The 18,774-nt window shown below is 39.9% G+C and overlaps 1 protein-coding gene across 4 annotated transcripts in view; it reads right to left on the bottom strand.

Annotated features, from left to right (window-relative positions):
• The window catches only part of PTPRR (protein tyrosine phosphatase receptor type R), a 294,648-nt gene that overhangs the window by 96,237 nt on the left and 179,637 nt on the right, over positions 1 to 18,774 (bottom strand). The window lies entirely within an intron of this gene.

Below are 18,774 nucleotides of genomic sequence, written 5' to 3'. Positions count from 1 at the left end.
TTTTGTAAAACATTTTACATTACACTTGTAAAACATATACATATGTGTATATTTTAGGCAACTTAATTCAAGAAAATTATACCAAAAATCTAATTTAATGCAACCAAAACCTACCATATGCCCACTCTTTAAGGCAAAACTCAGACTTAAAATTTGGGTAGAAATTTAAGGCCCTAGAAATGTATGTACAGTGGTTGACAATTTGGGGTCTGGAGTCAGGCCATCTGTATTCTATATTTCTTGTATACCTCTCATGGCCAATTGGATGCCCTTGAGCAAGTGACATAACTTCTTGCAGCCATGGTTTTCCCTTCTGTAAAACGGGTATAATAATGATAGGGTAGTTTTGACTCTTACGAGTTATATATGTAAAGTATTTATAACAGTGCCTGGAATGTAGTAAGTGCTTGATAAATGTTATTTGTTATCAATATCATCATGGGATAGTCTGCATTTAATTTTTTTTTTTTTTTTTGAGACAGAGTCTCACTCTGTCACCTAGGCTGGAGTGCAGTGGCACAATCTCAGCTCACTGCAACCTCCACCTCCTGAGTTCAAATGATTCTCACATCTCAGCCTCCCAAGTAGCTGAGATTACAGGTGTGTGCCATTATGCCAGGCTAATTTTTGTATTTTTAGTAGAGATGAGATTTCACCATGTCTCTGCTAAAAGGTCTTGAACACCTGGCCTCAAGTGATTCACCAGCCTCGACCTCCCAGAGTGCTGGGATTACAGGCATGAGCCACCATGCCTGGCTGCATTTACAAAATGCATTTCTTCCTTCTTATTCCCAATTCTTTCTCTCCAATCTTTTCAAGATTTTTATATTTATGCAGGGGATGGCTAGGGGAGAGTAGGGGGAAGGTGGAATAAGCTTTTGGAATTTGGAAGAAAGAACATGTATGTTAAAATTCTTACCTAGTATTAAACATAAGTTACATATTAATTATTGTGTATTTGATCATGTTCAGCATATATTGTCAGACTTCAATATAGTGGAAGAAGAAATCTTGAAGTTGTCTCACAAATTTTAAAGGGTTTTATGCTGTCATGGAAGGATCCTAATTGGATGGAACTAAGTTTTGGTTCCTAGTCCCGATTTTTTTTTTTTTTCTCTCTCAGCAGATTAAAACACTCAGTTACTTATTAATTCAAATGCCCTCATGGATAGAGGTTTTTGCTAAACAACTCTTGCTTTTTCTGGGATACTATAGTAGTTTCCAGAAAAGGTGATTGATTGAAGACCTTAATTATAACGATAAGGTAAAACACAGCCTTTAAAATGGGTTATAAGAATTAAAAAAACCAGAATTAACTTCTAAGCATAAATGTACGTAACTTATGAGAGTTAATTTGTTAAAAAATTACCAAAGAAAAATTCATAAAAGAAGCTATCAGATACTTTTGTGATCAGGTTTTCCAAGTGGCCAGTAAAAAGTGTGTCTGAGAGTATTTTCTAGAAAGAACTGAAAAATTTATATTAGTTATGAACAGCCTTAGGAAACTCTAAAGATGTCTTGGATACACTGAGGGGAATGATAGGTGGCACAGAATACTGCCTAACACAGAGGACTCAGACCCAGAGTCTCATAGAAAAATGTATCCAAACTGGGCACAGAATGGCCAAAATGTGAGAAAGACATACATACTTGAACATCACATGATCTACATTCACCCTTAGGTCTTTGATTTCACTTGAACATGTTTAGCCCGAGCAGACTGTCTGAGTAAACAACTGTGTCAGTGGTAATCAAACTCTTTTCAAAGCTAGGGGCTCTTGGTTAAGAAAGAAAAGAAGATCATACCTGTAAGTCTAATAATCAGAACAAGTACATGCAGAGCTCAGCTCATTGAGGCATCAGAGAAGGACCCAGGCCCCACTAGCCTACCTCTTTCCTAAGGCCCCATGGAGCATAATCAAAAAGTACTGATTTATCAAAATGTGAAATAATCCACAGCTGGCCATGAATCCAGCTACAGTTCTATTGCTGAATAACCCAATACAGGTTGAGTATCCTTGTATCCCTTATCTGAAATGCTTGGGACCAGAAGTGTTTCAGATTTTGGATTTTTTTTTCAGATTTTGGAATATTTGCTATATATATCTATATCTATGGATATAGATATATATAGATGGTATAGATATATATGCCAGTTGAGTATCCCTAATCCAAAGATTCAAAATCTGAAATTCTACAGTGATCCTTTCCTTTGAGCATCATGTCAATGTTCAATAAGTTTTGATTTTGTAGCACTTTGGATTTTGGATTTTTGGATTAGGGATATTCAACCTGTACTGACAGATGGCTTCCATCGATTCTCAAAGTTCTTTGTAAACTAATTAGTTAAGTTTTTTGTCTCCATTCCTTGTCCACACAACACTAAAGAGGGTGCCTTCTGGCACCAACAGCCTGTGATCCTAACAATTTTAGTGATGAATACGGCTATACGAACCCAGTATAATGGAGTAGGTAAGAGCTGTTGGAATACTGTGGGGCCAAAAATGAAACAGATTTTAGAAAATCATTAGAAAGGCTTCCAGGTTTGCAATCCACGAGTTGTTTCAGTCCTAGAACTCTGTTTCCAATAAGGGATACGGCCACTGCTTTCGCATCAGAGGCTCTGCAACAGCTGTAGAGTTATGGGAACATCCTTGCGAACTGGACCGGGGAGACTGAGATTACAGTTCCCAAATTGGAATAATTTAAATATAGATTATAGAAATATATACTAATATAAATACATTCAAATATACCATAGACATTTAAATATATGCATTTAAACTTAAATGTATTTAAACTCATGCATTTAATGTATATATTTAAATATGTTAAACATACATGTTTGCATATGTGTGTATATATAGATCTTTATACAGATTACATATAGAGATGATCTATTTGTATATATCTCTATATCTACTTACCTATCTATATATCATCTCTCCCCAACCCTGGACCAGAGCTGTTGAGGCTGCATTTGGATTGGACTTTAGAATATTTTCCATTTGGAAAGTCTATTTAAATAGAAATATCTAGAAATATTACAAAGTTTCCCTAGAGGACTATGTTACATTAGTTTTGGGGACCATTACTCTAAGACTTCTCCAAATTGTAAAATGCTGTATTTTTGTCCTTTTGAGAGGCCCCCAGCTCTAAAATATTAACACTTATTTCCAGATTATAACTATGCCCACCATAACCACTGTTACCAACAGCGAGTGGGAATGAGGGAAGAAATCAAGCATTTATTAAAGTCTAATGTACACCAGGCACCTTAACAGGCAATACAAACACATGGACATGGCAATAAAAAAGAGACATCCTTACCTCCAAGCAGCTTATAATTTAGTTTACTGAATTACACAGTTTACTTTCTTATGAAGAATCATAATGATTTAAGGAAAAAAAAAAACCTGTGGAGTCCAATAATCATGTTCAAGCCATGTTTTAATTATTTTACTTGTGATTTGTATTTTGGGGATTTTGACATTCTAATGTCATTTGATTTTTTTATCCTCTTGGGGGGATACAACTAGTGGATGACAAAAAAAATGAAAAAATAGTAATTCCAAGCAGAGTATTATTGATATGATGTTAAAGATTTTGTGAGATACCCTGCCCACACTAGATTTCACTAGTATCACCCTAGAGGATGTAAGTTCTAATGAGAATTTCTGTCACACACAAGCCTTGATTTTTACTTTCACAGTATAGTGTTGTTTCACTCTGCCACCTGCAGGTCATATAGGGAAGAACATATTTAAATTAGAAGTCCTGGCTTAGTGGCTCACTCCTGTAATTCCAACACTTTGGGAGGCCAAGGAGGGTGGATCACCTGAGGTCAGGAGTTCAAGACCAGCCTGACTAACATGGTGAAACCCTGTCTCTACTAAAAATACAAAAATTAGCTGGGCATGGTGGCAGGCACTTGTAACCCCCGCTACTTGGGAGACCAAGGCAGGAGAATAGCTTGGACCCTGGAGGAGGAGGTTGCGGTGAGCTGAGATCACGCCACTGTGCTCCAGCCTGGGTGACAGAGCAAGACCCTGTCTCAAAAGAATAAATGAATGAAAATAAAGTAGAAATCAGAGGACAGGCACAGTGGTTCATGCGTGTAATTCCAGCACGTTGGGAGGCTGAGACAAGAGGATCACTTGTCACCAGGAGTTCGAGATCAGCTAGTGAGCCCCCCATCTCTACAAAAAATAAAAGAATTAACTGGACGTGGTGGCATGTGTTTATAGTCCTATTTACTTAGGAGGCTGGGGCGAGAAGACTGCTTGAGCCCAGGAGTTTGAAGTTACAGTGAGCTAGCATCATGCCATGCCACTCCGGCTTGGAAGAGAGAGAGAGAGAGAGAGACAGAGAGAGGAAGGAGAGAGAATGAGAGAGAGCAGAAGGAAGGAGGAAGGAGAGAGAGGGAGACAGAGAGAGAGAGAGGAGGGAAGAAGGAGAGAGAGAGAGAGGAGGGAAGAAGGAGAGAGAGAGAGAGGAGGGAAGAAGGAGAGAGAGACAGAGAAGGAAGGAGAGAGAGAGAGAAGGAAGGAGAGAGAAGGAGGAGAGTGAGAGGAAAGAGAGAGAGGAAGGAGAGAGAGGGGAAGGAAAGCGAGGAAGGAAGGAGGAAGGAAAAGAAAAAAAGGAAAGAAAGAAAATATACTTTAAAGTGAAATAAACAACTCTCTTCTATGAAACTGTGATGGTAAGTTAAACCATTGGTCAATATTATAATGATTACCTGGATCAAAAATTTGGATAGAAGAAAAATCCCTCCCCAGAAATGAAAAAAAAAGTTGGAGTTTAAACATGTACAAATAGGAAAGCAATGATAAGGACAGTCACCCCTCTACAGAATGTTCAAAGATGAGGAAGTATTGCCTCACCTGGAGAAACTTGCAGTGCCTCATCTGAAACCTCTAGATTTCTAGACCATTCTTTCATTAATATGGAACCATTCAATTGTAGGGTATTTTCTTACTTAAGTGTCTTGATGCATATTTATGCTGGAATAACAGGTTCGGGATAGTCTCTTAAAGTTTACAAAGTTTATTCATTAAACAGGAGCAGAGGGGCCACAACCACAGACCTTAAAAACCAATTGGCCACATAGAGTGGTTGGATAATGTAAGCACCCATGAAGGAGGTGGCAAGTGAGAATTTCTCCCTTTCTCTGGGCTTCCTAGAACCAACTGGACATTTCAGAGCTGAAATAGGTGAATATGGCTAACTCCCATGAGTAAGGCTAACTCTGTATCATTCAGTCAATATTTAGAGAACCCCTATTATGTGTGTGGTATTAGGAAGTGGGCAACAGAAAGGGATAAGCTCTCAGGAGATCCTACTGTGTGCATGTGTGCTTGCACACACATGTGTGTTATTGATGGGGCCAGGGAACGAGAGGAGAGGCAATTGAGGATGGTTTATGGTTTATTCCTAGATTCTGTACTTTTCTATGTATTGGATGGGAGAAGAGAATTTAAGGACAGCAACACTGATTTGGAAAAGCTGCCTTGGGCAATGAAAAAAAGAGCTGCCTGGAAAAATGGACAGGTGTTTGAGTAGTTCTGACCATCCGCTGGAGACTGACAAGATAAAGGATCCACGTCTGAGGCATGTTCCTTCAGGCAAAGTGGGCCTCTGCCATATTTTGACTGTATTCGTTCTCACAGATCCTTTAGTACTTTATCATTTTTACTCTTATTTTTGATTAAAGTGGGTTTCCAACTTTTTTCTAAGAAAAAAATTCCAACTTTTTTTCTTAGAAACCTTAAGTAGACTAAGGATTCTATCAGGAAAAGAATATTCCTCTGAATAGGGATTTGGTAACAACATGCTAACTCAGGAGCCAACAAAACAAGAGTAAAACAAATGATTCAGGAGATCATATTCACAGCAAGGACCATGAGGGTTTTAGGAGTTCCCCTCAGATCCCCAGGTGCAGCATGACATTGCCAAGGACATGCAGGGAGCACAGCTCCAAGGGGCCCCCTCTAGGTGTCTAATGAGGCCAGACAACCTGCCAGCACCACAGGCTTCTGTGGGGCAAGGGCGAGATGGTGGTGAGCATCCATTGTCTTCCCCCTCCGAGGCAGAGTCTTGCTCTGTTGGCCAGGCTGGAGTGCAGTAGCACGATCTCGGCTCACTGCAACCTCCACATCCTGGGTTCAAACAATATCTTGCCTCAGCCTCCCAAGCAGCTGGGATTACAGGCACACGTCACCATGCCTGGCTAATTTTTGTATTTTTAGTAGACATGGGGTTTCACCATGTTGGCCAGACTGGTCTCAAACTCCTGACTTTGTGATCTGAGCACCTTGGCCTCCCAAAGTGCTAGAATTACAGGCATGAGCCACTATGCCCAGTGCATCATCTATTTTTATTTTTTTAAAACATATTTCTTCCGATAAAATTAACTTGATTGTCTAAGAACTTGTTCCGTTTTTCAAATTGAGATTTAACAAATATTTATGGAACATGCACCAGGTGGTAGGCATTGTGCTACAGACACCACCGTGAGGGAAATCAAAGCCAAGAGGGATAAGGCAGGAAATGAAAAGTAAGGCAGGTGGGATGGGGAGGGCCTGGAAAAGGGGAGAATCCTTGAGGCCTCTGTTTGAATCCATGATTTAGAAAAAAGGTTTCCTTAAATAAACAAATCTATACACTATAAGACATTATTAGGCAACAATAATTTCATTTGACACACTGTTGTTAAAATCACTTAAAATAATGAGAAATGAAAATGATTGGATGTCAAGCATTGTTAGAAAGTGTATCATATTTAAAAGTGTTCACAAGAATTTGTCAATTCTTAAGTTACAGCTGTTTCATCATTACACCGAGACCTTTTTTCTAAGGTATCTACCAAAAAAAGATTATGCCTTACCCACCAGAGAGGATGCTGTCATAAAGAAAAAAAAAAGGAAAAAAAAGAAAAGTTATTATGGCAAAAAAAAAAAAAAAAGAAAGAAAGAAAGAAAAGAAAGAAAAAGATTTCACCTTTCTTTTCCGTAGATGAAACAAGCTAACAACTGTGTCAACATGAAGTTCTCCACTAGAGGGAACTAATTCCACGTCCTCCAATCGTGAGCTTCATCTATCAGAATGTGTCTGAGAACAGCGCTCTATCCATGTTTAGATTATACCCAGATAATCATGCTGCATTGCTAAATGGGTGACACTTTAGATTGGCTTTTAAGATTTACAGAAAAAGATAGTTTTATATTTATATAAATAAATCCAAGTGTATTTTTTATATTACAGAAAAAACCCACATCAGCTGAAAAATAAATTTTGTTCAAGTCGCCTGCCATGAGTAACCTGTGATTCTTCACTGTTCTGCTCTAGAGGTCATGTGCTAATATCAGGGCGAATCTGATGAGAGAAGAGTGGCAGCTCACTTCCCAGGAAAACAATGTTTGGGCAGTTCATAAAATGCACATAGTCGGACCCTGAACTATCTATAGCTTTATGATACATTTCGAACAACTCCTAAGGCAAAGTCTCTGGCTGCAAGGAAAAACCTCCTGACACAGTGTCTAAGATTCAGAACTGGTTGTTCTTAAAATAGGAAGCAAAGCTTACGCTGGGAATTATCTGTGCCTGCCCTGATTAAAATGCTTCTTCAAAACAGGCCATTTCACCTAATTCTGTCAACCTGTACATCAAGATCTGGAACATGGTCCCCTAGCAAAAATTTAAAAAAGTCTCATTTTAAAAAGCAACTGCATTTAGTACCCTCCAAAGTGAAACTCTAATTTAATCACATGCAGAGGAATCAGAGAATACGAATCTCAAAAAATTGTACTACAGCCACCTCTTCTTTACGGTCAAGACGAAACGAACTTTATAGAAACGTATACCCTACGGAATTGACAAAAGAGTTCCCAGGGTAGTTAGATTTTGTCTCCCATGGTATGAGTGCAAATGGAGAGTACCCTGTAAAGTTGAAAGCAGTGTCCTGGATGGGGTTGCAAGCTAATGGATGTTGAAGGATTGATGGGGGTCAGAGTGGAAGGGCTGAGAAGTCCTTTCTGCTTGAACCTCAGGGTGAAGCAGCCCGTGTGAGGGGTGGTCTGGGGGCAGATATAGCAGTTAGAGGACTCACTGGGACTTATTCCTGCTGCTCTGCCAGGGATCACAAGTGGAGAAAGGGAAGGCGAGGAGAGGAAAGGAGCAATTACCGTGATTCCTCTTAGAGCCACTGCCAGGTCTACACTCTTTGGACTCATTCAGCCACAATGGCTTAAATATTTCAGGGTCTGCTTGGAGAGAAATTATGCAAGGCCTGTGGTTTCCGATGAGTAATGTCCAATTTTTACCTTTTAAGGCAAAGCTCCTCTACTTTTAATTCTTTAATAATATATGTTGGCTCCTATTTTACTCTCCCTGGGTTGTATCCACTGTCATTTCTTTCACTTAACAGGATTACATTTTTGTCTCATGGCGTACCACTAATTTTCAGGCAGGTTTCAAAACTTTTGCTTCCTTTTTCTTCATTCCTATGGGGTCTTTTATTTTTTTAGAATAAAAATCCCTATGAAAATTTTGTTCCCAACCCTCCAGAATCCCAACCTACCTACATAAAATCTGACAAATAAAGAGAACAGCTTGATGTTCACTGTTCATGAAGGGCTTGTGCATGTTTTCAGTACCTCCCCCAGCTCTGGATGTCCCCATATAAGTATTTTACATGAATATGAAAATATTTTATAAAAATATTAGGTGTATTAGTCTGTTCTCACACTGTTAATAAAGACACACTCAAGAGTAAGTAACTTATAAAGAAAAAGAGGTTTAATGGACTCACAGTTCCACATGACTGGGGAGGCCTCATAATCATGGCAGAAGGTGAAGGAGGAGCAAAGGCATGTCTTACATGGTGGCAGGCAAGAAAGTGTGTACAAGGGACCTGCCCTTTATAAAACCATCAGATCTCGTGAGACTTATTCACTATCATGAGAACAGCATGGGAAAAACCTGCCCCCATGATTCAGTTACCTCCCACTGGATCCCTCCCATGACATGTGGGGATTATGGGAGCTACAGTTCAAGATGAAATTTGGGTGGGGACATAGCCAAACTATATCAGAAGGTTAAAGTTTTGTCACCTGTATCATCTAGAAAAAGGTAGAATATGGTAGTTATGTGCAGATTTTGTAAACAGGCTGTCAAGATTGTATCTTCCACTAGATTTTTATTTCTTTGTGACATTGAGCATATACTTACCTCTCTAAGTCTCTCTGTCAGCATAACTGCAAGATGGGCATAGAAATAGTGCCTGCCTCCAGGATGTTGTGAAGGTTGTCTGAGATCATACACGAGCACAGTGGTTGGCAGGTGGCAGGTTAGTGTCCAACCCATCAGCTGTGACTCTGCATCTTCTATTACAGCAGCACGGGCAGCAGCTTGGCAGCAGGCATGACCATGTGCTTCTCTGCTGTTCCTGCCACCTCCACTGACAATCACACACATAGTGAAGTGGACGAGTTATTGTCCAGGATGTCTGAACAATATGGAGACCCCTCCATCCTTTTCTGACTTGAGTTTTCTGAATTATTGCCTTATAGTCCCCTCACTTTGGCTTCTTTGCTCTATTCGTGTTCACCTTCCTCTTGGTCCTTTATGTCAGATTACCACCAGGCCTCCAGAATGGCAAGAACCAGATTAAGGAAAAAACTGAGACAGACAATGCACTTCTAGAGTGGCAGTGAAATGGTTATCTGTCATGAGTGTTTTGAATCTACCTCATGAAATTGCACTTTGCTTGATTTAAAATCTGAAAAATATTCTGAAAGCCGAGCATAAAATTTGCTAAGAGGAAAAACAGTGTGACACTCCATAATGTACCTACTTGCTAAATATATCGATTTGTAGTTTACTTTAAAATTTATTTCCCATAGATTAGAGGTATGTACACCTTCTCCCAACCCCCAAAAGCACGACAATTTATTATTAATTAGGAGGACAGCTTCTGGAGCAATACTGCTTGGGTTCGCATTCTATCTGTCACCCTCACACTCCTAGTGACTTACTATTAAGTTATTAGGGCCATAACTTATACTCCCTGAGCATGAGTTTCCACTCTAAGGAGGGCATAAAACGTCCCTTGGGATGGTGAAATGAGATAATGCATGTAAAGGGTCAACAGGGCATATTGAGTTGTTATTTTTATTGATGTTATTTGGAGTTAAACTGGAATTTACTTCTACATGTTTGCTACGTGTTATGTTTATAAGCCCTCATGTTGTCAGGCTGAGCAACTGAGTCACGGTTGATAGACTGTGTTAAATGGGGCTGGAACATAGGTTCCAATAGAATGAATGGTGTTTATTTGAAGGAGGCCACGTACCACGTGTATAATGGCCTGGGAAGATCAAAGGAACCTGGAGTACAGACTTAGCTCTGCTGCGACCTTTGGCAAGCACAGTAATGCTGTTGGTGCCCCACCCAGGTCGCCTTTCTCTGGCTGGTGCCGCATCCTCTCCTCCCCCGCTGCTGGGAGGGCAGCCTGTTAGTGGTGCCCAGCTGCCGCTTAGCTGGAGCAGCCCCCTCAGCTGATGGGTGTTGCTGAGTCCAGAGGCGTCTAGGAGGTTAGGCCTCCACCACCCCTGGGTGACCTAGAGTCAGTGGTTGGCTGGCATGAGGGTGCAGAGGCTCGGTCCCCTTGCCTCAAGGTGAAACAACTGTCCATGAGGGGCCACCCGTGCTCAGAGATCCCTGTGCAATCAGGCTGAGGGTAGATGGCTGCTGGACCACCTCTTTGCTTGTCCTCTTTGTTCTGCTTGCCCTGCTTTCCTAATAGGCTTCCCCTGAGAGCATCTTCTCAATACATCATTTGTACAAGAGCCCTTGTCTCCAGCTGTGCTTTTAGAGAACCTCATCGAAGACCTAAGAGAAAGATTCAGGGCCCCAGTTTTATTTGACAGAAAATGAGAGAGTTGGATCCATTTTCAAAGATGGGTCTATTTAATGAATATCTATCTATCTATCTATCTATCTATCTATCTATCTATCTATCTATCTATCCATCCATCCATCTATCTACCTATCTATCTATTTATCTATTTTTCGAGACAAAGTCTTGCTCTGTTGCCCAGACTGGAGTACAGTGGTGCAATCACAGCTCACTGCAACCTTGAGCTCCCAGGTTCAGGAGATCCTCCTGCCTCAGCCTCCTGAGTAGTTGGGAGTACAGGTAAACACCACCATGCCTGGCTAATTTGTTTAAAAAATTCTCTAGAGACGGGATCTCACTGTGTTGCCCAGATTGGTCTCAAACTTCTGGCTTCAAGTGATTCTCCTGCCTTAACCTCCCAAAATGCTGGGATGACAGGCGTGAGCCACCATCTACAGCCATGAATACAGATTTTAATTTCCAGGGTATTTTTTACACTTTAAGCTCTGATATGCAGTCATATTAATTCTATTCCCTTCTCTTTACTCATGTGTCCCAAAAAGAGATCAGTGGAGGAATGATTAAAGATTTTCCAAGTTAAAATTTTTAAGCATCAAAATGTACCTCCACTAGGGAAAGCAAGGCACGGACATCAGGACATTCTGCCTTGCCAGGAGGAAATTGTAGTACACAAAGTCTTTGAGTTTGAATGTAGAATGGTCAACGTTTTCTTGGTGTGGACTGTCTTTTCATTGCTTCCACCATTGCAGACAAATTTCTAGTTCTGATAAAAATCTCCCAAGCTCAGCAACTCCTAAGGAAACCTTTAGACTCACAATCCTGGGTGTTGTATCATTTGCACGGTCTTTATTGTAAATCATAACATGTATACCCTATTATGGTACAGCTTAAGAAAAGTTAGAGAATGTTTGTTTGTTGGATATCAGCAACCCTTGGGGGCCTGCTGAGGCCTCCGTTACGATAGAAAAAAAACACCCATTAATATCATAGTCTTGAGGGCCCACCAACTGATCACTGAGAAATGAAACCAGGATGGAGAGTGCTACATTACAATGTGCCACCCTTCCTTCCTGGACAGTTCTCTACCTGTCCTTGCACAGTGTTTACTCATAATAGAAAATCAAGTGAGAAAAATGAGGAAATAATGTGAACCTATCCAATTTGCCTGTTGATTTCCTTTCCATAAAATTGGCCATTAGTCATACAGTAGCCCAAAGGGAAAATGTGCAGAATCTTTCAGATTCGTAAGTTCTCTGTTTTCTCACTGAAGAAAATGTACTTTCTAGAGTTTGAATGTGATTGCTCATTTAATTGGCATTTGGAACTCAGCATGTATACAGTTTCCCTGAGAGTGATCAGTAGAGCATTTTGGGAGGGCAAAGATGGGACGAAAGAGGAGCAGGAACATGAACTAACTGTGGCCTCACACTGTGCCAGCCACGTGACATTTGTCGTGTAGCTTACCTGTCCCAAGAGCTGTGCAAGGCACACGCTACGCTCCTCAATACAGGTGAATAAACAGGTTTCAATTTATGTATGTAGTAGTTACAGAGCAAGCATTTGAATTTGTACCTGGACTTACCATGGGAAATGAATGCATTTGTTAGACCAGAATTGATTAATTCGATACTGTTATTTATTAGATAACATTTAGTGGCCAATTTATAAGTATGCATTTATAAGTTACATGTAACTGTATGTTTACAAATAGGATGAACAAAATTATGTCAACTGACAGTTAAAAATATAATGTTATATGACAGGCTCAACTGTAGCGGTTCAGTAGAGAATAAACTTCAACTCCGGAGTTCAAAAGTATAACTGACCTAGTGTAGGTTTGTGAAATGGAATCAGAGCACAAAAACAAAAAGAATCTTAGATTTCCTTTTCCTTCTCAAAGACACCATGCCATTTTGTATGGATTGTTAATTTTGTAGTATCTTTTGAAGTAAGGTGGATCAGATATTATTTTATAGATTGGGAAAACTATACTATGGAGGACTTAATTAATCTGCTGAGCCACTTATTTAATAAGTGTCAGAGGTAGTATTAGCTGAGACTCAGGTCTATAGTTTATCATTAAGCTATTGGTTCTTATGGAAGATTCTTTGGAAATAGATGAGCTCTTCAGATATGAAGCAACATTAATTAATTCCATAATATTTTTGAGTGTTTACTATGCACCAGGATTTACAGGAACCACAGGAGACACAGTATCTTGAGCCACAGTACCTGTTCTTAAAATTCTTGCCATCTGCTTAAAACATAAGACGAACTGCTTAAAAACCAGTTCTAGTCCCTCCCTGAATGACTGTTAAACTAAACTCACTAAAATCACTAAAATCACTAAACTAAAATCACTGCCAAAGGAGTGATATATATGAGAATTTATAGGTGTTATAAATCACTGTGGGCATGAATAGGTTACATGGCCAGTGGTAGGGGGTAAGTTTTGTGTTGGGCTCTGGAGACTGGAGATCGGTAGGCCGAGGGAATAGGAAGGACCGGGCAAACAGAAATGCAAATGTGGACAGGAACACAGCACATAGAGGAGGATGGGGATGGAAACAGAGAAAATGGAATAGAAGGTTTATTTTGGGATGTAGCAGCAAATGGATTTGGAGTAAATGATCAGGGCCAGATGGTGTAGGACCTCTGAGGCCCAACAAGATGGTCTATGGCTTATTCTGTAAGCAAATGGAGCCAAATGGGGATTTTTGCACAGCAAAGTATGATAATGAAAGATTGTTATAGCAAGATAAACCTGAAGACTGCTGAAGGGGGAAAGAGAATTAGATGCAGGCAGAGAAGATGAAATAAAATAATATATATGAAATATATTACATATATTAATCTTAATATCATTTGTATAATTATATGACACAACAATTTCATCATGAAGTAATGAGAGCTGGGCCCAAGGTAATGATTACAGAAAGAGATAATCAATAATGAGAAAGTTGGAAGAGCAAGAATCAATATGATTTGGTGATTAGTTGGAAAAAGGGAGAAAAGAAGAGAGAATTGCTATGTTTCTCTTTTATTTATTTATTTATTTTTTTGAGACAGGGTCTCACTCTGTCACCCAGGCTGGAGTGCAATGGCACAATCTCAGTTCACTGCAACCTCTGCCTCCCAGGCTCAAGTGATCCTCCCACCTCCGCCTCCTAAGTAGCTGGGACTACAGGCGTGCACCACCACACCTGGCTAATATGTTCTCATTTTATAAGATTCTTTAATCTTCATAATTTCAGAGTGTATTCTTTACACTCAGTTAAGCAATCCATTTAGTCTCTATATATTATTTTACTTATCTTTTAATTTTAAAATTACATTTTATGATTAATGATATCAAAGTGATAGATTCTCCCAATCAGGGATGATAAATTTATATGACATGATCCAAAAGATTGGGACAAGTGATCATAATGCAGCCTTTATGGTCTCATGGTGATTTTAATAAAGCCATACTTTTATGCAATAAGTAGAAGATTATTACCTCACTCCAGGATCAAAAGATGGAGAGCTATTAAACATGAGACTATTTTAAAGGCACCATTAGAACACATATACATAAATTAAATTTTAAGGCTTAAAACTGCCAGAAAAGTTTTCTGACTGCGTGGAACACTGTACATTCTTCAAATTTGGTCACTCTTAAAACTCTTCATTATGTCATTTTGGCAGGGAATTGTGGTAGAAAAATGGGAGTGAGAATAGAACAGGAAGGGTTGGTGGAATAGGTAAAGTGTTTCCCTATAGCTACTGGGAGTTCACCTGAGGTTAGTCATAAAAACAGTCATTAATTGGTTAATTCATTCATTTAGGCATTTATTTCCAGGAGCTCCTGGTCTCCAGAAATTATGTTCTATGTGTAAAAGATAAGGAGACAATTAAATCATGTATGTGTCCTCAAGAAGCTTAGAGTCTATTGGCTACAACATATTAGTAAACCAGAACTTAAAGACAACAAAGAAGTGCTATAAATACAGTAAGCACACGGGCTTATGGAACTAAAGCAGCGGGGAACTGAAGAGACGTAGCTGAATCAGTACTGGGCTGGAGGAAGCAGGAGAAGGAGGTAGAGGGAGCTTCAAATTGGCTTCCAAGAGGAAGTGATGCTTAAATTCCCCTCCCTGTATTCCTACTCCCACTTTCACCTTCGGACCTTCACTGTATTCAGGCTGTCAGGGTCTTTTGGTGTTTAATTGCCTTTGAGGAAATCTGAGAGCAGAAAGCAGGGAAATTTGAGTCCTGTCATGAGCTTTGTGTTCTAAAGGCCAGGCCTTTGGTGGAAGGTGGTGTCTCAGGGTGTGGATGTCAGATAAGGTAGGATATGAAATAAGCCAGAGTAGGCTTTTCTATTCCCAAAGCCTAAGAAAATGCCCATGGGCCCAGGGGAAGTGTTAGAGGGGCTGCTTTGTGGGTGCAAGTGAGACCCTGGATCCTTCACCACTGAGCCCTGGGAAATGGGGGACCCTCAGTAGGAGGACCGTGATCCTTGGTAGAGCCATGAGAAATGGATGGAAACTGTTTCTGGGGGATCATGTCTTAGATATGCCCAGCTTTTCCTATGCCTCCATTTGGGGTAGAACAGTGAGATGATTCTTGGGCATCTAAGAGTGGTTTGGATACAACTGAAAAAGAGGAAGAGAGAGAGGAAAGGAGAAAGCAATGGCTGGAAATGAAGGGACTGCATGAATGGCCACAGGGAACTACATGGTGGTAACTGTCCTGAGAATACTTATGAGAACCAAGGAGATAATGGATATCTTAGCAGATGACAATGTGCACAGATGACATCAAGGCAGATGGGGGGCTTACTCTTCATGTTGAGAAAGTCTCCTTAAAATGTAGAGGAAACTCTAGGAAACCAGAAGTAGGTTGGGTGAATCAGAAAAGGACTGAGATTGAGTTTCTACCATTTAGGTGAAACGGCATCTAGAAAAAAAGCTTAGGTTGAGTTACAGAAAAATAAAATTGCATTTCCTGTCTTCTTGATTTGTAGACCCAGATTAATGCCCACTATATTCATGGTACTTTTCAAGGGCAAGGAGGACTAGGGAAAAGGACAGGTTCTAGGCAAGTATTAACTCTTACGCTTAAAAGAGAATGGCATAGTACCTGGAAAAATATCCAAGTAGCGGGATGAGCCTAAGGGAGTGTTTAGCAGGAAATATGGGTGGACATAGGCTCCCAAAGGCCAGATCAGAAAGGGCCTCATGTTTTATATGTAGAAGTGATCAGTTTCTTCCAGAAGGCAATGTGGAAACACTGAGGAATTTTATAAAGAGAAAAACACTCAAATATAATTTAGAAAACCACTGTTTGAGAGATCTAGAGAGTGGACTGGGAAAAAAGAAAACAAAACAGAATTTGAGGTGGGGACCAGGAGGAGACTGGCTAGAATTAGGGAGATCCTGAGTTCTCAGTGGGATTGGGGTTGGACAGGGGGAACAGTTGGGAGAAGGTGCCAGGTCTTCATAATGTTTGGCTATATGGGGAGGGGGAAGAAACAACACGAAGGAGCTGAGGATATTACAGGTTTCGGAGAGTCACTATTTAAAAAGAAGAGAAATGATTTGATGAGGAAGGTCTTGAGTTCCATTTCTGAATGTTATAAGTTGGTAGTGTTTAAGAAAAGTCAGAGTAGCGACGCACAGTTCAGCGCTGAAATATGGGTCTGGATTTCAACAGAAAGGTAGATTGAGCTAAAGGTTCTTTTTCAGGAATCACTAAAAGGTAGTAAGAGAAGAACTGGCCATGGTTGGATGACTGAGGGAGGAGAGAAGAGGACACAGAATGAAACTCTGATGTTAAAAGTTAACAAGAGAAGGGAATCTGGAGGAGACCAAAGGTAGCAACTCAAGAAACAGAAAAATGATGTATTTGAGGTCAAAGGAGGAGAGACATTTAAAAAGGACATAGTTATTAGTGCTAGATGGGAAATGAAACATGTGTTTTGGATTTGGTAGTGAGACCATCGATAATTAATTTGATAATCGAGCATGTGAAAGAAGCAGTGAGAATGAAAGGTGGGAGAAGAACAACAAGGCAGCAAGTACACTCTGTTCTTTTAAGACACATATTTGAGAAAGGAAGGAAAAACAAGAACCAGAGGAGGCATTGGATTAAGGGAGTTTCTTTAATACAAAAAGGAACCTATTTCTATGCTGAGGGAACAGCATTAGCAAAGAGGGTACAGTTGAAGGTAGAGGAGGAAAACTGATGAAGTTACTAGGGTTGAGGGGAATGACCTGGAGCCCTTGTGGAGAGAATAGTCTTCTCCTGCTCTGAGGTGGAAGAAAGTAGGAGGTGAAGTGCGGGATGCAGTGAAGTTGTAGATAAGGGGACAGAGAATCTATTTAACACTGATTACACACTTGCTCTGCTAGAATCCCCCATGTGAACCAAAGAGTTGGGTACGATTCTGTCCTTATATTCTCCCTCTCAAAGATTCACTTTAATGAAATGAGTAAGTGAGTATTTAACCTTATACTCCTTTAAATTGTAGACCAACATGTCCAGCAGTGGTCTACAGGGGGCAGGATGCTGGGAATGGCTACTTCCCTAGTCAATTTTATACTGACCTTGCTTAGAATTGGTAGTGCATGATGATAATAAAAATTTGTCTGACTTTTAATCAGTTTTATTATGACCCTTCATTCTACTGTAGATAACATGGCCTCTTATTGCCTGCAGAGCTTTCTTGCCACCGGCGCTTCATTCATCACTGATGCTCAGGTGTCTGCTTCAAAGTTACTCTTTGAAGCAAACATAAATGCACAAAAATAATGTGGATAACAAAAGCAAAAGAACCAGAAAGAAGCTAAAAAAATAAGTTAGACCTCTACATCTTTTAGAAGAAAATGAGGTCCAAATGAGTGAACGACTCAGGTGAGGGCACCAAACCTAGGAATGGCAGGGCTGGGTCTGGAATTCAGTTCTCCTGACTCCCAGTTAGCCTCAGGCAGAAAGTTCCATCTTGTCTACCTTTCCACAGTGAATCATTAAGAGCAATTTGGTGATATCTACATAAGTGAATGTCACTTGGAGACCCGCATTGCCCATCAAGAAACCACAAGTATTTTAGGGGAGGAGGCGGAAAGAATGACTTGATCAATCTCTGTTTTCTTCCTGGTGTGGAGTCAAAGTGTTCAGTGTTTAAGGACCTTTAGAGATAAACAAATTTCTTTATTTTTATGTCATTCATTGTTCCTTGGCAATACTTTCAAATAGTTATGAAGGATCAATTTTGTATTCTGCAGTTCTTAAAATTCCAAGCTATATTTTTTGAAGGGTGTGTTTGTGTGTGTAAACCACAACTATTTGCATAGGGCATTGTGATGTATCATGGGAAATATATTCAACATTTATATATGTGATTTAAAAACCTCAGCCAACAAAATATACAGGGTAGAAAATGGAGACATAGTAAAATAAGAGGAGAATGAACCTGGGATATTACCTTGAGAACTTACTCTCCCACTACCCTGGTGTTCAAAGTTGAATACACTACAAGTCATATTTTAAATATAAAATTAAAGTTTATTTTAAGAAACACATGGAAAAGCTTTACTTGAATATTTTTGAGAGGTAAAAATTAGTCTCTCGTTTACGTATTTTGCAAATCCAAGTTTTCTTACATTGGATTTGCTTTTAATGGAAATGGATCAGTATAAAGAGAATCACATGTATAATACATCACAAAAAAGGTAAGGCAACAAAAACAATGGCATGGATTTTTTTTTCTTCAGATAGAGTTTCACTCTGTTGTCAAGGCTGGAGTGCAGTGACTCCATCTTGGCTCACTGCAACCTCTGCCTCCCAGGTTCAAGCAACTCTCACATCCCAGC

Source organism: Rhinopithecus roxellana, chromosome 10, assembly GCF_007565055.1.
Source record: "Rhinopithecus roxellana isolate Shanxi Qingling chromosome 10, ASM756505v1, whole genome shotgun sequence".
NCBI classification, from domain to species: Eukaryota; Metazoa; Chordata; class Mammalia; order Primates; family Cercopithecidae; genus Rhinopithecus; species Rhinopithecus roxellana.
This window is presented reverse-complemented; position numbering and strand designations above follow the sequence as displayed.